Source organism: Carcharhinus amblyrhynchos, chromosome 6 (assembly GCF_965287045.1).
Source record: "Carcharhinus amblyrhynchos chromosome 6, sCarAmb.v2.hapA, whole genome shotgun sequence".
Taxonomy (NCBI): Eukaryota; Metazoa; Chordata; class Chondrichthyes; order Carcharhiniformes; family Carcharhinidae; genus Carcharhinus; species Carcharhinus amblyrhynchos.
The window spans coordinates 96,262,879-96,289,292 of record NC_137329.1 but is presented as its reverse complement, the minus strand read 5'-3'; the positions used below and the strand labels follow the sequence as shown (position 1 = coordinate 96,289,292).

The window sequence follows — 26,414 nt, the reverse complement described above, 5'->3', positions numbered from 1 at the left end:
GTGCTGGTCCCGAGAAACACATTGTATATGATGTCTATACATTGTGTAAACACAGTAAAACATTTACAGGCGACAACTGATTGCATTTAAATCTCGGCCTGGAAGAAGCAGGGTGGCAGAGAGGTTAAAAAACAGCCCTATGGGGAAGCGTTCCCAAGCAGCGACAGAGTGATTTGAATACGGAGCATTGTCCTTTCTCCGCTGTAATCCCGCCCCGTGGCCAAACTATGTAGCAAGAAATGGAAAGGCGAAGGGAGGAGAGAACGAGGTAGGTGAGGAGTGGAGGGTTTCACTCGCACCTTCTTTATGTGGACGGAGTTACATTATTACAAGGTGCCTGAATGCGGCTGAGAAGCGGAGTGAGTGAATGCTTGGCCTTACCCCAGCCCCTTCTCTCTCTCTCTGCTAAGTGGCTATCAGTGGGATTGGTCTGAAATGACGCCATCCTTTTATTTTTAAACCAATGACCTCATCCCTGCTTCAAGTTTTACTGAACAGAAAAAAAAGCCCCTTCCTTCTGTGTATTTTTTAAAAAAATATATAAACTAGCTTTTACTCCTCTCCTTCTTGTGTGTCAAGTTAAGATTGCAAACTGGCTGCACAGAACCATCGAAGCAGGAGACTTTGAACGGCGTTGGAGCCTCGAGTTTGTTAAAGTAAGTTCCCCTACACACAAAAAAAATCAACCCAAAAAGAAATCATCAGCGGGCCTGCAGTTGTCGCCTCACGTGTTGGGGGTGGGGTAGATGTGGGAAAGTGTCGGAGGCTAATTGCTTATTATTATTGGAATGATATATCTGCGATTGTTTAGAAAATATTGTATCTTGTTCTCGGAAATGTGGTTCAACAGCTTTTAATGATGTTACTGGGTAAAAGGTCCTCGCCGCTTCTGTATGCGAAGCTTGCCTGTCTTCTTGCATGTAAAAGGCCTGAGGAAAGGGACAATATATACACCAACAAAAAGCATTTTAAGGGACATTTCACCGAACTTTAAACAGATCCCGAAGTTTTTAATAACACTGGAAACCTAATATTAGAACTGTGTTTTCTTGCAGAGGAACTCGCCCGGTATTTTATGTACTTGCCATTGGTTACAGTGGTCCAAATGGACTTAATTAAATCCTAATCCTGCCAATAAAAAAAATTACAGAATGCAAATAAACTCCCGCAGAGCTCCAGCTTGCATCTGTCTCTTTTAGCTTTCATGTTATGATTTGTAATATCAAACTTGTCAGGCATGTTATTGGGAAATGCCAGCTAAAAAGAAAAACAGATTTAAAATGTGTATATATAAATTAGGTTAAATAGGGTACGATGGTCATCTAACCTAGTCACCAGATCAGATTTCATCAACACGCTTAAATGTTTGGAAATGGTAAATTACCAAATGTTTTTGGTAGGACATCACAGATGTTCCACGTCCAATTAAAAGAATGATAAAAGTGTACAACACAAACGTTTAAATGTAAAATTTACTGAAGTTTTGGGAATTGGGCCCAGCTCTCCCTTCCTGACCCCAAGGCCATGAAAGGAATGAAAATATATGTTCACCTCAAATGATAAATATTTAAGATAGCTGCAACAAAATGACATCATTTTATGTAAATACAGTAACATGTGAGTTTTGTGTACTGACTGCCATTTATTAGTAACAACAGATTGCATTTTCATAGTGGCTTTAATGCAAAAAATGTCCCAATGTGCCTTAGAGACATGATAAATATGGATGCTGAACCAAAGTCAGAAAGAAATTAGGAAATGGCCAGAAGCTTGGAGGACCTTTGACAAGGTCCCTCATGGCAGAAGGTGAAGTCACATGGGATCAGAGGTGAGCTGGCAAGGTGGATACAAAACAGGCTTGGTCAAAGAGGACAGAGGATAACAGTGGAAGGGTGTCTTTCTGAATGGAGGGCTGTGACAAGTGGTGTTCCTCAGGGATCCGTGCTGGGACCTTTGCTGTTTGTAACATATATAAATGATTTGGAGGAAAATGTAACTGGATTGATTAGTAAGTTTGCAGATGACACAAAGGTTGGTGGATTTGCCGGTAGCGATGAGGACCGTCAGAGGATACAGCAGGATATAGATCAGTTGGAGAGATAGCAGATTGAGTTCAATCCGGACAAATGTGAGGTAATGCATTTTGGAAGTTCTAATACAAATAAGAAATATACAATAAATGTCAGAACCCTTAAGAGTATTGATAGGCAAAGGGATCTGGGTGGACAGGTACACTGTTCACTGAAAGTGGCAACGCAGGTGGAGAAGGTATTCAAGAAGGCATACGGCATGCTTGCTTTCATCAGCCAGCGTAGAGTTTAAAAATAGGCAAGTCATGTTGCAACTTTATAGAATGTTAGTTAGGTCACACTTAGACTATAGTCCAACACTTGGACTATAGTTCAATTCTGGTTGCCACACTACCAGAAGGATGTGGAGGCTTTGGAGAGGATATAGAAAAGATTTACTAAGATTATGCCTGGTATGGAGGGCATTAGCTATGAGGAGAAGTTGGAGAAACTTGGTTTGTTCTCACTGGAGCAACGGAGGTTGAGGGGAGACCTGATAGAAGTCTTCAAGATTATGACAGGCATGGACAGAGTGGATAGTAAGAAGCTTTTTCCTAGGGCAGAAGAGTCAATTACTAGGGGGCATAGGTTTAAGTTGCAAGGGGCAATGTTTAAAGGAGATGTACGATGCAGATTTTTTACACAGAGTAGTGGGTGCCTAGAACTCGTTGCCGGTGGAGGTTGTGGAAGCGGATACAGTAGTGACTTTTAAGGGGTGTCTTGACAAGTACATGAATAGGATGGGAATAGAGGGATATGGTCCCTGGAAGGGTAGGGGGTTTTAGATAAATCGGGCAGCATGGTCGGTGCAGGCTTAGAGGGCCAAAGGGCCTGTTCCTGTGCTGTAATTTTCTTTGCTCTTTGTTTTGAGAGAGAAGTGAAGAGGCAGACAAATGTAGGAAGGAGTTCCAGAGATTGAGACTATTACTGCGGGCATCAACAGCCTCAAGGGTAAGCTAATGGGAGGGAGCTGCACAAGAGATTGGAGTTAAATAGAAAAAAAACAGAGACTTCAAGGGAGTTGCACCTTTCCCTATTCTACCTGTCATCCACTGTTCCAGCAATGTACAAATTGCTGTATATGTATGGAGTGGCATGGTAGCACGCTGCTGCCTCACAGTGCCAGGGAACCGGGTTCAATTCCTGGCTTGGGTAAGAATCTGCATGTTTCCCCGATGTCTGCATGGGTTTCCTCCGGGTTCTCCGGTTTTCTCCCACAGTCCGAAAGACATGCTGGTGAGGTGTATTGGCCATGCTAAATTCTCCCCCAGTGTGTCCCGACCAGGCACCAGTAACTTCACTGTAACTTAATTGCAGTGTTAATGTAAGTCTACTTGTGACATAAATAAATAAAAATTTAAAGCCCTGTAAGTTTTAAATGTTGAAAACAAGGTCATGTTAGAGTCCTAATAAGAATTTCAGTCACAATCTAATCAAAGTGGCATCTGAATGCTGGTTGCATTTTGTTGTTGGCAGAAATAATTAAACATTAAAAACTAAGTTCTATATAATACATAGAATTTTACAGCAAGAGGCCCTTTGGCCCAACATGTCTGCATCAGCAATCAAGCACCTATCTATTCAAAACCCATTTTCCAGCACTTGGTCCATGGCCTTGTATGTTCTGGCATTTCAAGTGCTCACCTAAATGCTTTTGTGAAGGTTCTTGTCTCTACACCCTTTTACGTAATGAATCCCAGATTTCCACCACCCTCCTTAAATCCCCCCTGAATTTCCTGCCCCATACCTTAAATTTCTGCCCCCTGATATTGACCTCTCTACGAAGGGGAAAGGACTTCCTATCTATATGCCATCATTTTGCATACCTCAATCAGGTACGCCTCAGCCCGCTCTGTGCTCAGGAAAGCAAAGCCCAGCCTAATCAGCCCCTTTTCATAACTTAAACAGCCAGCGCTGGCATTACCTCGATGAATCTCCTCCTTGTGTAATCAAATCCTTCCTATAAGTGTGGCGACCAGAACTGCACAAAGAACTTTAGCTGTGGCCTAACGAGTGTTTTATACAGCTCCATCAAAACTGCCCTGCTCTTATATTAGCCTTGCTAATAAAGGCAAGTATGTCATATGCCTTCTCAACCACCTTATCTACCAGTCATGCTGCCTTCAGGGCCTACTACCAACTCAACAGAATTATTTGAGTCACTGGAAACTATGGTAGAACTGACCAGAAATTGTACTGCCTCAAATATATGTTTGGCATAAAACTTCACAACCAAAGTTACCAAATAATAAGAAGCCATTTAATGCAGCAGCCATCTTACGTTTATTTACAACCCCTATATATAGTTTCTGTTCTGTACCTCACGTATTTGAATTTTAGCTATAAAATTCTTCAAATACAATGCCTCCTAACAGGGGTTTTAAAACTGTAGCACAATCAATAGGATCAAATTCACAGCACATGAACACATGATATTAAGCACCTGTTTAAATCCTGCCAGGTTGCCTAGGTCTAATTATTCCATGTCTTACAGAACAGTTTCATCTGATGGCAGTTTAGTTTTTAAAGTTTATTTATTATTAGACACAAGTAGGCTTACATTAACACTGCAATGGAATTACTGTGAAAATCCCCTAGTCACCACACTCTGGTACCTGTTCAGGTACACTGAGGGAGGATTTAGCATGTACAACAACCTAACCAACACATCTCTTTGGACCATGAAAGGAATACAGAGCACTCAGAGGAAACCCATGTACACACAGGGAGAACATGCAGACTCCACATAGACAGTGACCCGAGGCCAGAATCGAACCTGGGTCCTGGCACTGTGAGGCAGCAATGCTAACCACACTTGGTCTTGACTCTGTGTATGTTTCACTGTAAGAGATGACTATTACCTTTTCTCTGAAATGCATGAAAATGCACAAAAGTAATGTCAGAAAACATTTTCATGGGGACAATATGCATTACCTACAGTATACCCACTTCTAAAATTGCTATTATAATACTTTTCATCTGAACATACAAAAAATGAGCAGAAGAGGCTATTCAGCCCCTTGACCCTGCTCCGCCATTCAATAAAATCACAACTAATCTGTTTGTGTTTCAAATTCCATACACCCATTTACTTCAAATAACCTTTGATTCCTTTGCCTAATAAAAACCTATCTACCTCTGCCTTTAAAATATTCAATGACCACACCGTCACCGCCTTAGAGGTAGAGAGTTCTAAAATTGCACAACCCAGTGAAAGAAAAATTTCTCCTCGCCCCTGTCCAAAAAGGGTGAGCTCTAATTTTGACAAAAGTTCTGGGTTCACCCACAAGAAGTTTCCATGCACACCTGTCAATACCATTTAGGATCTTGCATGCTTCAATCAAGTTACCTCCTCACTCTTCTAAGGCTCAGTGGAAACAAACCAAGTTTGTCTGATCTTTCCTGAAAAAACAGTCTACTCATTCCAGGTAATCATCCTGTGACCCTCCTCTGAATCATCTCCAGTGCATTTATATCCTTCTTTAAACAAAGAAATTGACACTGCACATGACATTCGAGATGTGATCTCACCAGTGCCCTGTATAATTGAAGCATAACATCCTTACTTTTATGTTCAGTTCCTCTCTTAATAAAGGATGGCATTCCATTAGCCTTCTTAATTACTTGTACTGATTGCTAACTTTTTGTAACTCATGCACAAGAACACCTAGATCCCTCTGCGCCTTGGAATTATGCAGCACTTCTCTAGTAACCCTCTGCTTTTTATTCGTTTAGCCAAGTGACCAACGTCACATTTTGCCACAACCCTCAACCTCTTTATTGCCACTTTAAGACATCTTTTCCTACCTGTCTTTGTGTCAAATGCAGTGAGTTACCATGCTTTCACTGCCCTCATCTAAGCCATTATATAAATTGTAAAGAGGAGAGGCCCCAGCACAGATCCCTCAGGGACTCTACTTATCACATTCTACTAATCATAAAAATACCCATTTATGCATACTCTCTGTTTTCTACCAGCCAACCAATCTTCTGTTCATGCCAATATGTTACCTCCATGAACTTTTTATTTTCCACAATAACCTTTGATATGGCACCTTATCAAGTGCTTTCTGGAAATCTAAGTGCTGCATGTCTACAGGCTTTATCCACAATGCACGTTACTCCTTCATAGAAGATGTAGGTTCAGAAATGGCCATTCAGCCCATTGTGTCTACTCAGCCATTCAATGAGATCAAGGCTGATCTTATCTCCATAACCCTTAATTTCCTGACTGATTCAAAGCTGAGATTGACAGATTTTTAATGTATTTAATAACCCAATCTCTACAGCTCTCTGTGCTACAGAACTCCACAAATTCACTATCCTCTGAGAGAAGAAATTCCTCCTCATCCCTACCTTAAATGAGTGACCCTTTACTCAGAGATTATGTCCTTTGGTCTGGGACTGCCCCACAAGAGGAAATATCCTCTCGGCATCTACATGTCAATAAGGTCGTCTCTCATTCTTCTGAACTCCCAATGAGTACAGATCCAACCTACTTAACCTTTCATAAGAAAATCCCTCCATTCCGGGATCAACCTAGTAAACCTTCTGTGCCCTCCAATGCCATTATATCTGTGCTTAGAAACCAAAACTGTTCACGGTATTCGAGGTGTGGTACAAACTAGTGCTTTGTATAGTTTTAACAATACTGTCCTAGTTTTATTCTTTCATTCCTTTGAAATAAAGGTCAACATTCCATTTGCTTTCCCTATTACCTGGTGAACTTGCGTGCCAGCTATTTGTGATTTATGCATGAAGACCCCCAAATCTCTCTGTTGCAGCTTTCTGCAGTCTGTCTCCATTTAAATAATATTTGGCTTCTTTATTTGTCTGACCAAAGTGCATAACTTCATATTTTCCTACATTATATTCAGTAAATCGGTTACACATAATTTTCTTTTCACAAAATGATACTGACTCTTCCTAACTACCTTGAGTTCCTCTTGATTCCCAATTATAATTTCCTTACTGATCTACTCTAACATCTTCCCCATGATAGTTGTCAAGCTGGCTTAGTTTCCTGCTTTCTGCCTCCTCTCTCCCATCTTGAATAGAGGGGTATTGTTTGTCACTTGCCAGTCTGAAGCAACCTTTTCAGAATCTATCAAACTTTTGGAACATTAACACTTGCTACGTCATTAATCTGACCTTTTAAGACCCTAAAGTGAAGCGTAAGTATCCAGAAACTTGTCACTTTTAAATAATCATTCATGGGATGTGGGCATCACTGGCTAGGTCAGCATTTATTGAAAGATATCCCTAATTACTCTTGAATTGAATGGCCGGCTAGGCCACTTCAGAGGGTATTTAGGAGTCAACCATTTTGCTGTGGACCTGGAGTCACATGTAGGCCAGGCCAAGTAAGGGTGGCCAACATTAGTGAACCAGATGAATTTTATGACAATTGACAATGGTTTCCATGGTTGTCATTAGACTTTTAATTACAGATTTGCATTGAATTCCATTTTCACCATCTGCTCTGGTGGGATTTGAATCCAAAGATTACTCATCCCAAAGCCCGCACCATCATGTTCCCATCTCACAGTTCCATCAGTTTGCTCAGTATCACTTCCCTAGCGATTGTAATTTCACCAAGTTCCCCTCTGCCTTTCACTCCTGATTTGCAGCTACTACTGGAATGTTTTTGTATCCTCTGTAGTGAAGCCCAAAGCAAAATATTTGTTCATTTCATCTGTTATTCCCTTATTATCTATTATCCCCTCCCAACTGTCATACTCCAGAGGACGAACAGACACTTTACCTGCACTTTTCCTTTTTAAATACTGGCAAAAGCTCTCACTCTCTGCTTTTACATTTCCAGATTTCTTCCCTTTGCACTTTCTTTCTCCTGATTAAGCTTTTAGTTATTCTCTGCTGTTCTTTATATTCTGACTGATCATCTGACCTGTCACTCATCTTTGTGCAGTTATATGCTTTTCATGCCTACAGGAAAGAACATATTAATAGCTTTCGCAAGATAATGGTAGAATGGTATGGTTGGTGCAAATTTCTGGAGATGGGGCACTTGAAATATTGGCATACTGCCAACATTAGAAAGAAAGAGGGATGGGAAAAAAGCTTCCTAATAATAAGCGTTGAGCCTGGCAACGGCTGCCAAACTGATACCAAGCTCTGCAGATGAAAATAGCAGCTGGTTAAGCAAGAATCTAGCAATTTATTGCAGCACGTGGCTGTTGCTGTCTATATTATGCATAACAAGCATTGCAAATAATGCAAATACAATTTTATTGCTCTATCAACTTAATGAACGCTAAACAATGGACAGTATCTCAAATCATAAAATGATTTTGTAACTTCAAAATAATTCTGCCTCAAAATCTTCCAGGGCATTTGGCTATTAATTCTGATATCAATATGTAAATTTGTGTTATAGGACAGCAATGTTGTTGCCAGTGTATTTAACTATAATGATCTTGGCATTCATGTGTTGGGCGACGCAGTGACACAGTGGTTAGCACTGCTGCCTCAGAACACCAGGGACGTGGGTTTGATTCCCGGCTTCGGTCACTGTCTGCGCGGAATCTGCACATTCCTCCTGTGTCTGCGTGGATTTCCTCCGGGTCCTCTGGTTTCCTCCTACAGTCTGAAAGATGTGCTGGTTAGCCACATTGACCATGCTAAATTCCCCCTCATTGTACTCAAACAGGTGCCAGAGTGTGGCGACTAGGGGATTTTTACAGTAACTTGCGATGTTAATGTAAGCCTACATGTGACACTAATAAACTTAAAACTGTTTCTGAAATGTTCTTCCATTAAATGACACTAAGGTTTATAACCATAATGATAGTCAAATTCAAAACATTGGTGCTAAAATTTGGATGAAGCCCAATATGAGAGAATTTTCCAGAAAAAAAAACACTGATATCCAGCTTTGAAAAAGTGTGTTCAAAAGTGCAATACTGCTGAGACTTAGATGACCTTCATAAATGGCCTTGGCTTGTAACTCTGTCTCAACCACCTGTTCATCTTCAATCACTAGTACCCGATTTAACTATGTACTGAATTATATATACAGAATAGTAAATCAATGATGATGTATGTAAAGCTCGTGGGTGTATTGCAGTACAAGTTTAGCGTTGTTATGAAGCAGGTTTGGCTTAATGGTACAGACTGGAGCATTTGCACTTCTACTTTTCAACAACATTAAAGAGAACAGCTTTGCACCAATGGTTCGGTTGTGTAACCATAACAGTAATCTAAACAGCTTTTCAGTGATGCATCTACTTTTTCTTAAAAAAATGCCATATTAGGTATCATTGGAGGCATCTTGAGTTGACTTATGGTTCTGTTTTTAAAAATGAATTGAATTATTGTAAATTTCAGAGTGGTACAGAAACGAATGATTAATAAGTCACTATGGTCATGAAGTGGATATTTGGATATCTACTTATTTCTGCTTATAACATAATTTTCATGAGGGAATTGCACATAAGTATAGTACTGAAGGCATTTTACAAGCAATAGCTGTGAATGCAGATTAGGAGGTGAAGTATTGGGTGGTGCTGAAAGCACATTGGAAGATGATTTTTTTAAAAGCTCTTGTAGTTGGAGCTGCATGAAAGAAGAGATTGCATGGATTACACATTTAAGATGATCAGATGCAGCCTGCTTCATTTGGAAGATCAGTCCTAGTAAAGGGGCAGTGAGAATGGGAAATAAGTAGTCAAGTATTTAATTAATTAATTACCGACCAGTGAGTCTAACCTCAGTGGTTGGTAAATTGAAAAGAAGATTCTGAGGGACAGGATTTATGAACATTTAGAGAAGTTTAGTATGCTCAGTAGTAGTCAGCACGATTTTGTCAAAGGCAGGTCATGCTTATGAGCCTGGTTGAGTTCTTTGAAAATGTGACTGAATACATTGACAAAGGAAGAGCAGTAGATGTGATTTATGTGGACTTCAGCAAGGCGTTCGATAAGGTCCCCCATGCAACTTTTCTTGAGAAAGTGAGAGGGCATGGGATCCAAGGGGCTGTTGCCTTGTGGATCCAGAGCTGGCTTGCCCGCAGAAGACAGAGTGGTTGTAGATGGGTCTTTTTCTGCATGGAGGTCGGTCACCAGTGGAGTGCCCCAGGGATCTGTTCTGGGACCATTGCTGTTTGTCGTTTTCATAAATGACCTGGATGAGGAAGTGGAGGGATGGGTTGGTAAGTTTGCTGATGACACGAAGGTTGATGGTGCTGTAGACAGTTTGGAGGGATGTCAGAGGTTGCAGCATGACATAGATAGGATGAAAGGCTGGGCAGAGAAGTGGCAGATGGACTTCAACCTGGATAAATGTGTAGTGGTCCATTTTGGCAGGTCCAATGGGATGAAGGAGTATAATATCAAGGGTAAGACTCTTAGCCGTGTGGATGATCAGAAGGACCTTGGTGTTTGGGTCCATAGGACTCTTAAATCGGCCTTGCAGGTAGAGGATGTGGTTAAGAAGGTGTATGGTGTACCGGCCTTCATCAATCGAGGGATTGAGTTTAGGAGTCAGGAGATAATGTTGCAGCTTTATAAGACCCTAGTTAGACCTCTCTTGGAGTACTGCGCTCAGTTCTGGTCGCCTCATTACAGGAAGGATGTGGAAGCTATTGAAAGGATGCAAAGGAGATTTACAAGGATGTTGCCTGGATTGAGTGGCACGCCTTATGAGGATAGGTTGAGGGAGCTTGGTCTTTTCTCCTTAGAGAGACGAAGGATGAGAGGTGACCTGATAGAAGTGTATGAGATGTTGAGAGGAATTGATCAGGTGGATTCTCAGAGGCTTTTTCCAAGGGCTGGAATGGTTGCTACGAGAGGACACAGGTTTAAGGTGCTGGGGAGTAGGTACAGAGGAGATATCAGGGTTAAGTTTTTCACTCAGAGGGTGGTGGGTGACTGGAATCGATTACCGTCGGTGGTGGTGGAGGCAGATTCGATCGGGTCTTTCAAGAGACTTCTGGATGAGTACATGGAACTTAATAGAATTGAGGGTTATAGGTAAGCCTAGTAGGTATGGATATCATTGGCGCAACTTGTGGGCCAAAGGGCCTGTTTGTGCTGTAGTTTTTCTGTGTTCTATGTTCTAAGTAGGAGTTAAAGAATAAAGGGTATGAATAAGGGTTATATTTGCAGAAGGTTCCTAAGTAAGATGGTCCATAGGAGGAATTAAAATCTTGAATTCATTGGGGTTTGAGAAATCAGTATACTTGGGGACAGAAACTGGGCAGCTTTGGTGTCCTGACCAAAATTTATTCTTTAGACAATGCCCTCAGATTATATAGTAATTTACCTCAAGAATACTGATGTGTACAAAATGGCTGCTACATTTGCCTGAGTTACAACAGTGATTGTATTTTAAAAGTACTTAGTTGCCTAAGACTCACTTGGAAGGACTTTAAGACAGCAATGGTGTTATATCAATGCAATTCCTTCTTTCTTTCTCTCTTGCAGTGGATGTGAAAAATAATTGAATCACGTTGTTGTGGATTATCTGACGCTTTGAAAGGCAGTGGTTTAGATGCTGGGAAAATGATCATTTATGAGATGATCTTTAAGGTGTTGAAGGCAAGACCAAGTGTTCCAGCTGTGGAGAAAGTATAGTTGGGGGATGAGGGCAATGCTCTGGAGGAGAAAGGCAGTGGTTAGAAAGTTCAGCTCAAAGTCTAACTGAATGCCTAAGGAGCACTTCGCTGGGTTGAGGCTGAGCAAGCAGCAAAGAAGATTGAATCAGTGAAAAACAGAATGGCTTCAGTTCTATTGACACCAATCCTTTGGATTCAAAGTACCGTTCATTGCATAAGATATTAGGCCCATGTCACATCTTTAACATAGTAAAATGTTCCATTATCAAGAAAAACTTGACACTGAATCAAATGTAAAAATTAACAGTTAATTTATAAGAAGGAAGATCCTTCAAGCCAGCCTAACTGCAAGGAGATTTTATGGAATTTTGTATGTTCATATTTTCTTAAAACATTCTTTTTCTTTTAGGACTTTGCAAGTTATTTACGCAGATATATTTTGATAGTTTTCAGGAAGTAAAAACACAATATTCAGAGAAGTGTAATGTAGTTTATATACCAGGGATATTAAAGCACCAACTGTGCTGAGTGTGCTGAATTAAAATATTTTAACGTATCCCTTCGTGCAAATGTGCATGAACAAAATATACAGTGGGAAGCACTGTATTCTGTGATGGAGAAGCACTTTGATTCAATGCTTTTACTCAGAGAAGAAAGCGGAAATTCTACCATCATTCAACATCTATCCTATGTATGCAAGAATGATCTATTTGGCAGCTTTAACCACCTGGGTATTGTATTTAATGTATCGCTGAAATTTGAATTGTTTCCAGTTCAGACCGCTCAAAAATGTGCGTTCAAAGTAAAAGTCAAATAACCCCTCAAAGTCGTAGTGCTTATCATAACATACTAAAATGGTTGAAACAGCTAACACAGTCAGAATTTATATTGCGAAAGCAAATCAATGAAAACAGTTTCTTGTTAGCCCAGTTTATGCCGGCTTGGCTATTACTGATCTAACTGTTCTTGCTCCAGTGTAAATGAAAACATCATTACTGACCCAGTTTGAGTCTGTTAAGTTGTCATTAGTATAGCAGTACTTGCGGGGTGGAAGTCTGATTATGTATACTGTTACAGGTGGCAAAAAAATGTGGGATAATTTCCCCCACTTCTAATTTCTCAGCTGACTGCAACAAGATGTATTTTTGAGAAGGATTATTTTAACCCTTTTGAACACTATGTGACTTAAACAACATACACAAAAAATAGCTTTCCTTGCACATTTAAGTCAAAAGAAAGGATAAATATTTATTTTCACAACATCCGGAATGTAAATGCAACAAACACTCATTTCCTAAACACAGCACAGACAAGGAAAGATGATTCTAAAGATGTAACATGTCTTTGGATTATTAGAAGAGAAAAGTAGAAATAGGTCACTTCTTTATACAGTCCTTAAGGTGATGGTTGAGAACATTGCATTCCTGAAGGATTCTGTTTAGTTCTTTGAAATCCAGTAGTGTTCAGACGTTCCTAGATGTTTCAGACAGAATTGTGGCTGAGCTCTTATAGCAAAGCAATATAATCATACAGGTAAGATTAAGATAAAGCAGATTATTATTTGAATGGATGTCAATTTTGAGAGGTGAATACTCAGCAAGACCTTGTCCTCATGTGTCAGTCACTGAAAATAAGCACACAGTTACAGCAGGCCGTAAAGAAAGCAAATGGTGTGCTGGCCTCCGTAGCAAGAGAACATGAGTATAGGAATAGGAATGTTTTACGGCAGTTGTTTAGGGCATCGGTGAGACGACACCTAGCGTATTGTGTGCAGTTTTGATGTCCTTGCTATAGAGGGAGTGCAGTAAAGGTTTACCAGGCTGATTCCTGGAATGGCAGGTCTGTCATATGAGGTGAGACTAAATCAGTTAGAATTATATACATTGGAGCTTAGAAAAGTGAGAGTTGATCTCATATAAACTTATAAAATTCTAACAGGATTCAACAGGGTAGATTCAGAAAGAATGCCCTGATGGTGGGGGAGTCCAAAACTGGAGGCATAGTTTGAGGACAAGGGGTAAACCTTTTAGGACTTGGACAAGGAGAGATACTTCACCTGGAGGGTGGTGAATTTGTGGAATTTGTTACCACAGAAAGTAGTTGAGTTGTGTGATTTCGAGAAGGAATTAGATATTGCTCTTGCAGCTAAAGCAATCAGATGATGTGGCAGGGGGGTGGAATGTGGAAGGTGGGATCAAGGCATTGAATTTGATATTCGGTCATGCTAATGAATGGCCAAGCAGGCCTGAAGGGTGGAATGACCTGCCCCTGCTTCTATTTTCTATGTATGTATACATTAGATCCTCTTCGCTGTCTGAGATGACTTTCTTTTCAAAGCGGGGTTCTTTTCCTGGGTGAGATCTCTCCCTGTGAGGTGTTTGTCCCAGACTGACTTGTTGGGCTTCCCGTGTGGATTAATAAAGTGTTGGTTCCCTCACCAGCCAGTTTCAGTCATGTGATGACAATGTCAACATATTCCATTGTTCACACTATAGGCTGGAGCTGACATAATTGACACAAATGGAGGAATGTTGATATACCGTCAACATTCCAGTTGTGATCACCCACACTGAATGACTTTATTTGAAATCCCACCTTTAAGAACATAAGAACATGAGAAATAGGGGCAGGAGTAGGCCATTTAGCCCCTCGAGCCTGCCCCGCCAATCAATAAGATCATGGCTGATCTGATAGTGGTTCAGTTCCACTTACCCGTCTGCTCCCCATAACCCTTAATTCCCTTATTGATCAGAAATCTATCTACCTGTGACAAACACGTTTAACGAGGTAGCCTCCACTGCTTCAGTGGGCAGAGAATTCCAAAGATTCACTACCCTCTGGGAGAAGAAGTTCCTCCTCAACTCTGTTCTAAATTGACTCCCCCTTATTTTGAGGTTGTGGCCTTCAGTTCTTGTTTCCTTTCTGCCTCTACCCTGTCTAGCCCATTCATTATCTTATGTCTCTATAAGATCCCCCCTCAGCCTTCTAAACTCCCAACGAGTACAGGCCCAATCTACTCAATCTCTCATCATAAGCTAACCCCCTCATCACCGGTATCAACCTGGTGAACCTTCTCTGCACTCCCTCCAAGGCCAGTATATCCTTTTGCAAATAAGGGGACCAAAATTGCAAACAGTGTTGCTTTGTGTTGCTGGCAAACATAATAGTGATTGTCAGTTAAAATCTCTTCCATTGAAATGGTGAGGGACAATCAACTGGCACCAGGAATGGCCATTTACATTTTAAGTGACTGCCCAGGGATATATCCAGATATATCTGTACAAAAATGACACAATAAATCCCTGACTATCTGGAGACAATTTTGTGAAGGTGGAGTGTCCATCTTTTGTATTGCTTTTTAAAAGAAGAATGTCCATCACCCAATACACTTTATGGAGGTATGATGTGATTATAACAATACAAACACTGTTTTTTGTCTATCACTTTCTGTTTGTTACTTTGTGGGTGCTTTTTAAACCATATTATTTTGACTTTAGTTGTTAAATCATCCTGGTTGGTAAATCCAAACTTCTAACACCTTTTGAGAGCCTCTATCTTTTTCTTTACGTTTAGGTAAGTTTTTAATTTGTATCAATAGCAATCACTGTAGATACGGGATTTTCCTATGCTTTCATAAAATCCTACTTAAATCTTTGAAAGCTATCAAGTTTTACTGTGGTCCTCATTTTAAATTTAGAATGTGAAGTGTGATATTGTTATGAAGTAATATATTGGTATTATAGTTATGGTTCACAAAGGAGGTTGAATGTCTTGTCAAGAGTAAAAAGGAAGTGTATGTAAGGATGAGAAAACACAGTTCAGTTGGGTCATTTGAGGGTTACAAGGTAACAAGAATGAGCTAAAAAAAAAGGGCTTAGGAGAGCTAGGAGGGAGCATGAGAAGTCCTTGGTGGGTCAGATCAAGGAAAACCCCAAGGCTTTTTACTCTTATGTGAGAAATAAAAGAATGATCAGGGTGAGGTTAGGGCCGGTCAAGGATAGTAGTGGGAACTTATGCATGGAGTCAGAAGAGATAGGCATTGAATGAATACCTTTCTTCAGTGCTCACTAAGGAGAGGGGCCATGTTTTTGAGGATGAGAGTGTGATACAAGCTGATAGGATGTTCTGAGGGAAGATGTATTAGCAATTTTGAAAAACTTGAGGGTTGATAAGTCCCCTGGGCCAGATGGGATACATCCTAGGATACTTTGGGAGGCAAGGGATAAGGTTGTGCAGCCAGTAGCTTTGATCTTTGGGTCCTCGCTGTGCACGGGGATTGTGCCAGAGGACTGGAGAGTGGCGAATGTTGTTCCTCTCTTCAGGAAAGGAAATAGGAATGACCGTGGTAATTATAGGCTAGTTAGTCTTACTTCGGTGGTCAGTAAGTTAATGGAAAAGGTCCTGAGGGCTAGGATTTATGACTATTTGGAAAAGTGCAGTTTAATCCAGGATAGTCAGCACAGATTTGTGAGGGGTAAGTCTTGCCTCACAAATTTGATTGAATTCTTTGAGGAGGTAACTAAGTATGTAGATGAAGGTAGAGCAGTTTATGTCATATACATGGATTTTAGTAAGGTGTCTGATAAGGTTCCCCATGGTAGGCTCATGAAGAAGGTGAGGAGGTGTGGGATAGTACAAAATTTGGCTGATTGGATAAGTAACTTGCTACCTCATAGAAAGAAGTGTCATAACATCAGATTAAAGCCCAACAAGTTTATTTGATAGAAAACCCACTAGCTTCCGGGGTTTGCCCCTTCATCAGGTGAGTGGAGAGTTCTAGTCACACACAGAGCATATAAAGGCACACACAGTTTACAGAATACTGATTAGAATGTGAGTCTTTACAGCTAATCTGGTGATTCACTTTGGTAGGACAAACTTGAATGTGGATTACAGGGTCAATAGCAGGGTCCTGAGGAATGTGGAGGAACAGAGAGATCTTGGGGTTCATAATCACAGATCTCTGAAGGTTGCAACTCGAGTGGATAGAGCTGTGAAAAAGGCTTATAGTGTGTTAGCATTTATTAACAAGGGTTTGAGTTTAAGAGTCATGGGGTTATGCTGCAACTGTACAGGACCTTGGTGAGACCACATTTGGAATATTGTGTGCAGTTCTGGCCACGTCACTATAAGAAGGATGTGGAAGCATTGGAGAGGAGATTTACCAGGATGCTGCCTGGTTTGGAGAGTAGGTCTTATGAGGAAAGGTTGAGGGAGCTGGGGTTTTTCTCTTTAGAGTGGAGGAGAATGAGAGGCGACTTAATAGAAGTTATAAGATGATGAAGGGGATAGATAGAGTGGATGTTCAGAGACTGTTTCCTTGAGTGGATGTAGCTGTTACTAGGCGACATAACTATAAGGTTCATGGTGGGAGATATATGAGGGATGTCCAAGGTAGATTCTTTACTCAGAGAGTTGTTGGGGTGTGGAATGCACTGCCTGCTGTGATATGGAGTCTGACACTTTAGGAACTTTCAAGCGGTTATTGGATAGGCAAATGGAGCACACCAAAATGATAGGGAGTGGGACAGCTTGATCTTAGGTTTGGACATAGCTTGGCACAACATTGAGGGCCGAAGGGCCTGTACTGTGCTGTACTGTTCTATGTTTCTATATGGATAATATCCAAGTGAATGATGCAATAATGAAGTGTAGCTATTTATGATTCTAAATAATAAAAGCCTGCAACACCTAAAACAAAACATGATCATGATGAATAGCAGAGCAGGGCCGAATGGCCTATTCTTGCTTCTATTTTCTACATATGTTTCGATGTAAAACTAAGCTAAATTTGCATGGAATTTCCCTTTCTCTTCAGGGGTATTGAACTGTTCAGTTATTTTCACACCATCTACTTTTATGAGATTTTTAAACTGACGCTCAAATTATTGAGGGACTTTCCAGTTGACCCTCTTCATGAAATTCTTCAGTTGCCCATAAGAACTGAATATTCCTCATTTTTGTATATTAGGCCTCCTCTCAATCCTGATACAAGAGAGAATACAGCAATAAACCTTATTTTATTGTATATTGCTTACCTGGTTGCTACTCAGTCATTGTTGTTGAGAAATTTTTCAAGAGACCATTAAATCAAAACATGCAGTTGATGTTTTTAATCACATTGCACATACCTGCAAATATTGGTTTATGACCAGTATCTGATTTAGAGTTACTTGCCAGTAGCACAGATATGCTACATACTATAGCCTCTGCATTGTTCTTATATATTGCGAAAATTGATGTTGCATTAATTTTAAGAATTCTGAGCTTTATGCATCAACTTGATTTTTTTTCTCTGGCTACTCATTGAATAGTGAAGTAGATTTGCTTGCAACTGTTCAATTCCTATCTTATTCACTAACAAAATCACTTACTTCCAACTGTGCAACATTGCTTCCTTATTCCCCCATCTTACCCCACTTTGTGAAGCTTTTATCTCTATTTGATTTGTACAATGCTTTCCTTTTCTGTCTTTCTGATATCCAGTCTCCATAAACTTGGAATCATCCAAAGCTTAACTTCAGGGGCAGCATGGTAGTACCGTGGTTAGCACTGCTGCCTCACAGTGCCAATGGGTTCAATTCCCGACTTGGGTCACTGTTTGTCTGGAGTTTACATGTTTCCCCTGCGTCTGCATGGGTTTCTTTTGGATGCTAAATTGTCCCTTCGTGTTGGGGAACTAGCAGGGTCAGTGCACGTGGTTGGGGATAGGGCCAGGGAAGGAGTGTGGTTGGTGTAGACTTGATGAGCCGAATGGCCACCTTTTGCAATGTAGGGATTCAATAATACCTGCATTTTGTCCTGTGCATTCCCTGTTCTCGCTGATCTACACTGGCCTTTGGCGCTGTGATGGAACCAAACTTAAAGCTTCATCCTCGACTACAACTTCTTCTGCAACGCTCTTCAAGAGTTCCATCCCACAGTCTCTGACCTGATCTGATTTGGACTGTTCTTGAACTCCAACTTCAGTGGAAAGACATCCATTGCCTTTGCTGCTCTCTTCGGAGCACCCTCCCCAAACCTGCTGCCTCTTTATCTCATGGCCCATCTTTAAAAATCTTCTGAAAACACAACCATGCTCTTAATACTCCCAAAAAGGCCAAATCATAGAATCCCTACAGTGGAGGTCATTCGACCCATCAAGTCTGCACCAACCGCAATCCCACCCAGCTGCCATCCCCGAAACCCCACATATTTACCCTGCTGGTGCCCCCCAATATCAAGGGGCAATTTATCATGGCCAACCCACCTAATCCGCACATCTTTCGAGTCTACTGTTTGCAGTCTTGGCCCAGCTCAACACCTAGATCGGTCAGTCTAGATCTTTCCCCTTATCCAAACTGGCAGGATGTCAAATAGCATGAAATAAGGCGGGTGCATGACATAGTGACTGTCTGTGGATCAGTAACTCAGAAACCCAGGGTACGACGTGGAGGACTGGGGTTCAAATTGGCAGATATCAAACAGCATAAAACAAACTCTTCCCTTGTCCATTATGATGTTGGATATGGACTCATGACATGGCCACTCCACACAAACAGGAATTACAGATTAAAAAAAGTACATGCATTACATTCAACTGGTGTCTGAGCTGTACCAATGTCTAGTCAGATCTACTTACATGTTATACTTCATATTTAACATTCTCTATTTTTCTTGACAAATTTGCTTGCCTTTTTAGAAAGATGATGAGTACCGTTGACAGCAACAGGTTTAGGTTTCGGACTCCCAGCAGTTTAAAAAATGCCTGCCAAATTTTTTTTTAATGCACTTTTGATGTTTTATTTATTAAAGGTGGCAGCTAAATGCAAATTGCAGTTATTATTTCTCACACTCACCCAAAAATGGGTAACATTTCTGATGTTGATCAATTGTTGAATGGACAGTCTGCTGTTTGCTAAATTTACAGAGTATAAAAATGAAGACTTTAACTGCCATGCAGTTTTACTGCAGAGTTTTACTATGATTATCCATTTGTTTGTAGGAAATTATGTTTGCATAGTTTGGACATTGCACCAGTATAAATTACCACAAGCTTAGCGAAATGTGCTGCTAGGCATTGGAAATGGTTATTTTGCAATTCTGCACAGGTTCTTATTTATAGTTAGTCAGCTGACTATTACTTCATTCTGTAATTGGTTCTATGGTTTACTGGGTCACCTGACCCTTGCATCTTGGTCACATTACATCCAATACAAAGTTATCACCGGTTACGTTCCAATAATGATGGAAGCATAGAATTACACAGAGACATTGATTAACTGAATGGGGAAAACTGTGACAAATGGATTTCAAAGTAGGCTAATGTGAGGTCAGCTACATTGGACCTAAAAGGAAAGGACATGGTACTTTCTAAGTGACGAAAAGCCAGAAACAGTGGAGCTCCAAATAGACTTGGGTATCCAGGTACATAGGTCATTAAAATGTAATGAACAGGTACAGAAAATAATCAAAAATGCTGAAAGAATTCTGGCTTTTATATTTAGCGGAATAGAATACAGGTTGATCAAAGTCATGCTTCACTATACAAGATTACACATGGAGTTCTGTGATCAATTCTGGGCACCACAGTAGGTGAGTAACTCATCTCCTGACTCCCAAAGCCTATCCACCATCAAAGGGCACAAGTCAGAACATTCTCTACTTGCCTGGATGAGTGCAGTTCCAACAGCACTCAAGAAACATGACACCATCCAGGACAAAGCAACCTGTTAAATTGACACTCCATCCATCACTCCCTTCATCACTGACATGCATTGCCGGCAGTGGGAGAGCAATCTATGGTCATCTGGGATTATGACAACTTTACCTTTACATCTACAAGATGCAGTGGAGGAACTCACCAGGGCTCCTTTGAAAGCACATTCCAAACCTATAACTTCTGCCATCTAGAAGGACAAGGGCAGCAGACAAATAGGAATGCCAGCGCCTGTAAGTTCGCTTCCAAGCCATGTATCAACCTGACTTTGAACGATATCATCATTCCTTCACTGTTGCTGGGTCAAAATTCCAAAGGACCCTCTCCCACTGTGGGTGTACCTACACCACATGGACTGCAGTGGTTTGAGAAGGCAGCTCGTTACCACCTTCTTGCGATCAATTAGGGATGAACTGTAAATGTTGGTTTAGTCAGTGACACCCATTGTGCATGAGTTTAAAAAAAAACACGCTAGGAAGGATAAATTGGCTCTGTGGAAAGTAGAGCAGATATTTATCTGAATGCAACCTCAAGGCTTAAATTACAAGCAAGATTACACAAATTGAAATTATATTCCCTGGAATTTAGTAGTGGTGATTTGATTGAAGATTTTAAGATATTAAGGGAAAAGAGAAACTATTTTTGGGAGACTAGAACTAGGGGGCATGTTCATAAAAATTAGAGCCAGACATTTCTATTGATTTTCTGAAAATACTTTTAACACAATAGGTGGTAAAAGTTTGGAAGTCTCTTCCTAAAATGACCATGCAAGAATTGTTAATTTTAGATCAGTGATTGATTCTTTTATTGTTACCAGAGGTATTACAAGATATGGGCAAAGGGCCATAAACTTTGAATAGCAGAACAAGCTTGAAGGACTAAATGGCAACTCGTGATCCTATGTTTAGAATCTATTGCTTACTTTGAAATAATTATTCTTCAGTTTTTTACTTGCTTTGCAAGTATTTTGCATCACCAGACCAATCAAGAGATGCATGTCTGTAAATACTAATGGATTATGAGTGAATCCTGCCAACCTTGAAATTCCCCATCCTATACCAATCCACGCCAATTATAAGGAAATTCTGAAGAAGCCTAATATGTATTTTATGTTCACCTTGAAGTCAAACTAACTACAATAATCCATTTTGAAAATAATGTTGCATCTTCCATTTTCTAGCTCCTACCTGTCCTGTCTTCTGACTTCGAGAAAGCTTATTTTGTTTGTGCTCGTATCTTTACGAACCTGTGTATCTACACGTAGGGTTGCTCTATTCCTCCACCACATTAATTCCTCCATTTGAACTGGATTTTGTTCCTCTTTTTATTTGCAATATATATTAAAATGTTTTGACATTGAATTCCATTTGCTGCTGAGGTGGCTGTCTGTTTGGATGATAGTCACATCAACACAACTCGTAGAAACAGGTTATCACATTGTCATTGTCTGAGAAAACTCCTTTTGATTCTGTGCTTTGTCCTTCAAGCATTACTCTACTATTATTATTGTCATAAGTTTCTTGTATGGTACCTTATCAAATGTTCTTTTAAAAGCTATATAACCACATCCACTAACCTCTTTTGTTATTTCTTCAAATAATTCAACAAGGTTGCTGAAGAATGACCTTTTCTGTAGAATGTCATTCAAATTAGATCTGATTTTCTGTAGAACGTCATTCTAATTAGATCTGATTAACTCACCATTTTCTTAAATACTTAATAATGTAATCATCTTATTGAATCATGGATTATTTGTGACTTCTGATCCATGTTGTTTTGATCTCAACTGGACAAGAAAAAAATCTCCCCTCTTTTCCCCCTTTAGTAACCCAAATGAGAACTGCAATTTATTGTATAGTAATGAAGCACAGATCTTACTAATTGAATTAAAGTTATGTAATTTATTTAATTTTTTTTAAAGAAATGTAACAATAAACCTTGAATTTCATGCAGAAGGTATTAATTGATACCCTCTCCTAGTAATGACAGTGTCACCCTCTCCTAACAATGACAGTGTCATCTTTTTAATCTTCATTAACTGGTAGATTGCTGAGACGTTAGGTTGGAACATCTTTTGACAAGATACTGTGATGTTAGTGTACCTTTAAGAGTTTTTTTTTAAGTTCATGCTCACAGCCTTAGGTAATGTCCTTGTTGGGAGAAGAAAAAACTGCAGCTCAGGTGATAGTGATTTCATTTTCACTTTCAGTTTGGAGCTGCAGGTTGGAGTTGCGTTTTAGAAGAGGCAATGTGCTAAAAAGAAGTGTTTGCCCGCCCCCGCCCCCGCCTGTTATTTTGAAAATTCTCTTGGTTTCCTGAATGGTGAAAATCTGTTGTTCTTGAGGCTGGACCAGAGTCTCTCTGGTGCTTTGGGAAGCTGACTTGTCTTCAGACTGTTTGAAGTGAATCCAGAGAACTGCAAACTTCAACCAATGGATTCAAATTTATATTAGTCATGTGAGCATTAGTCTGTGCTGTTTAAATCTGTGAAAAAGGTCTTTTGTCTATGGGAGGTTTTGGTTTTGCTTGGGGGAACATATATATGTCCATTAAGGGTTATACATTATAGTTGTTATTTTGTTCCTTATTTGTAATTGATAAAAGTTCTTGCTAATTTTCTTGCTATACATGTTAATTATATTCTTAAATAAACTTTGTTTGATAAAAGCTCCCTAGTGGGTCTTCTGAATCACACCTGAAGTGGAATGTCCCGTGCTTATCCTAGCCAAATTCAAAATGCAAAACTTAAGATTCAGGTGGGCTTCATAAACTACCATGGAATTTCTAACCTGAACCATAACAAAGCCAAAACTTAGTGTATTCAATTACGATCAAAGTTTAGGAAAGATTAAAAACGCTTCATAGTTTTGAAGCTTTTATTTGAATGGAAGGAAGTTTTGTTGGAATCTTAAAAAGTCAAGGCCACAAATATTTCAGTTCTGATGGATGAACTTCAGTGATCAATCTAATGTAGCATTTTAAGGTCCTGAGTCTCACTGCTTTGCTATCAGAAAACTATGAAAACGAGACTAACCAATTCTCACATCAACACTAAATTAACTGACTCTCAAGAATTGTTCAAGAATTTTCAGGCTATAATCATAGAACCCCTCCCATGCAGAAGGAGGCCAATCGATCCTGCGCTGGCAATAATCCCACCCAGGCCCTATACCCATAACCTCATGTATTTACTCTCCTGATTCCCTTGACACTAAGGTTGATTGGCCATGCTAAACTGCCCCTATCTCACACATCTTTGGAGTGTGGGAGGAAACCAGAGCATCCATTGGTAACCCACGCAAACACAAGGAGAATGTGAAAACAGTGACCCAAGACTGGAATTGAAGCCGGGTCTTTAGCGTTGTGCAGCAGCAGCGCTAACCACTGTGATACCGTACTGCCCTATAGTGTGCTTAGTTCCTTGCAACAGATGTGTGTGTTGTTGGGGATTCTTGCCTTTTCTGTTTATGAAAGCATAAAAAAACCTTAGTCACATGTTCTGAATTCTTGTTTCTCGAGGAAGTAATTTTTTTAAAATGCAGTGTATTGTGGAGAATAGTCCTGTTATCTCAATCATGGTTACTTGCAGCTTCCTGGATATGTGTATTCTGTATTTTTGAATGAAAACCTCTGCAGAACTTCAATTCAGTGGGAAGCCAAAAATTGAATGTCTATATTAATCAGACTTAAAGTGCCCTGATTTTCTCTTTTTGTTTTCTCAAGGTAATTTAGCACTTGTTTCTAATTCACCATAGGTTAGCTCTATTTTAACAGGATTGGGCAAAGTTGATCTCACAAAAATAACAAATGGAACTGCCTTAAACCAACAAATTATTGGCAGACGTGTGGTAACCATTTGTGAAATGTCAAGGGTGTGAACTTAAAACCAATATTATTGGGATCAAGACCGAGGTGAACAGCAGTCTTGACTTGTAACTTAAATAACTACTAATGAACCAAATTTAGTGAAACGATTATAAAGACTGGAAGATGCTGCCTAGTTAATAAGGCAGTTTTGCTTCACTTTTTTTGGCACATCAGTCTCAGTTCATATACATCAATTATATATTTTGTGATTTGTTTTTTGTGGTTTTGCAGTTGTGAAAGGTTGTTTAAATCCATTGTATTTCATATTTGTATTTTATGCTCACTAGGCACTGGATATGGAGGATTATAAAACTGTAAATGTTAAAATGTGGCTTCTGTTCTTTATTTCATTTAGCATCCAAAGTCAGCCTCGTCAGAAATTATCATTCTTTCTCTGTTTAGATATTGATGAACTTGCCATTAATATTCAGCATTTATTTATTATTCCATTTTAAATCTGGAGTTTCTTTCATACACAATATAGCTCATGGCTTGGTTGTTGTAGTTCTCAAATATTTCCAAGAAGATTTCTGATCCCAATTTCTACTGCCTTCCAAAGATATCTGGCTTTGGTGACAGTGTTTTCAATCTCCTTGGGATGTGGACAAAGATTTGCTTATCGTAGTGTAATATTTGTGAAGTTGGAGTAAAAATTTGAGGGTAATCCAGTAAAGGCCAATCTCGTTGTCCATAGATATGATGAAAAAGAGAGGCCCAGGCATCTATTTTTAGCCCCCACTTTTCCTTAACTTAATGACAACATTATCTAAAGGCATGAACCCTGATATTTATAGGATGGCTTCAGGGATGCCTGTCAACTGCAGGTAAGCTTGGAAAGCAGAAGCCTTGCCTCATTTAACAGAAAGCACTCATTAATTTTTGTTTAAAACTTTGGCTGAGAGCTGGGCAGGAAACAAATTGAAGGCTGCTTGTTGCTGCATTCTGAGGCAGCAAGTCCAGGCAATTGAGAAGATTGAAGAGGAAGGCAAGGTGGAGTTGATACTTTGAATGCATGCAGGAAGGATCATGGTGCCTTGCTTGCTGGAATCACATGTTTGTAACATTAGAGACAGATCACTGGGGCTTTACCTGAGGGTTTATGGGGGGAAGCATTTCTGCTCCTTTATGCCCCACAAGTGTGTTGGAGAAGCTCCTACCTGCTGGATCTCGCAGTTCCTGTCTCCCTTCAGCTATCACTTTTCCAGAACCTTGAGAAAACCCAGCCTGCAGCCATTACAATTTCAAATTGATGATGAAGATGTGAGCCTCCTGTTTTATTTAAGTGTTAGAAGTAGAGCCGTCATTTGGGAGCAGGCTAATAGTCCAACTCCAAATAGGCCCCAGTCAAATGTAAGCTTTTATTTAACTCCCTCACACTGACGCTGACTCACCCATCCTGGGAGTGGTTCAATTAAATACCCCAATGGAATTGCATTCCACATGTATGCTGATAATGTCCAAACCTCCTATACCTCTCTGTTAAACCATTGTAGATTTCTAATCCTGCTGCCTGTGTCCTGATCCATCATCCCATCAAATCTGTCCTCACTGAACTATGTTGGCTACCAGTCTTCCAGAGCTTCCAGTTAAAATATTCTCCTCTTAATGTTTAAATCCCATCATGGCCTCACTATCTCTGTAAATTTCTCCAGTGCTACAATTGCAACTCGTCCACATGGCTCCAAATTCTTACTCCGCTAACTCTGGTTTTTTGTGCAGCAACCCCATTCCCCTCTATTTGCGCCACCACTGGTGATGGTCAACTTTTGAGTTCTGGAATTCCCTCTAGGCACCCATTTTGCTATTGAGTTCCTGGTCCTCCTCTAAGACTCTTCTTCAAAAATCACTATTTGAATAATTTTTGATCAGCCTTTCTAATATATCTTTTTGTGACCAAGACTGCAAGAAACTACAAAGGGTTGTGAATGTAACCCAGTCCATCACGCAAACCAGCCTCCCATCCGCTAACTCTGTCTATATTTCCTGCTGCCTCGGAAAAGCAGCCAGCATAATCAAGGACCCCACACAATCCGGACATTCTCTCTTCCACCACCTCCTGTCGGGAAAAAGATACAAAAGTCTGAGATCGCATACAACCGATACAAGAACAGCTTTTTTCCTGCTGCCATCAGACCTTTGAATGGACCTACCTTATATTAAGCTGATCTTTCTCTACACCCTAGCTATGACTGTAACACTACATTCT

The 26,414-nt window shown here is 40.1% G+C and overlaps 1 protein-coding gene across 1 annotated transcript in view; it reads left to right on the top strand.

Annotated features, from left to right (window-relative positions):
• The first annotated feature begins 213 nt into the window (after positions 1-213).
• LOC145344142 (dual specificity protein phosphatase 16-like) overlaps positions 214-26,414 on the top strand; it is a 104,936-nt gene continuing 78,735 nt past the window's right edge. Inside the window, exon 1 of the mRNA XM_080191022.1 lies at positions 214-656. The gene's annotated coding sequence lies outside the window, so the exon portion shown is untranslated. The remainder of the gene's footprint in view (positions 657-26,414) is intronic.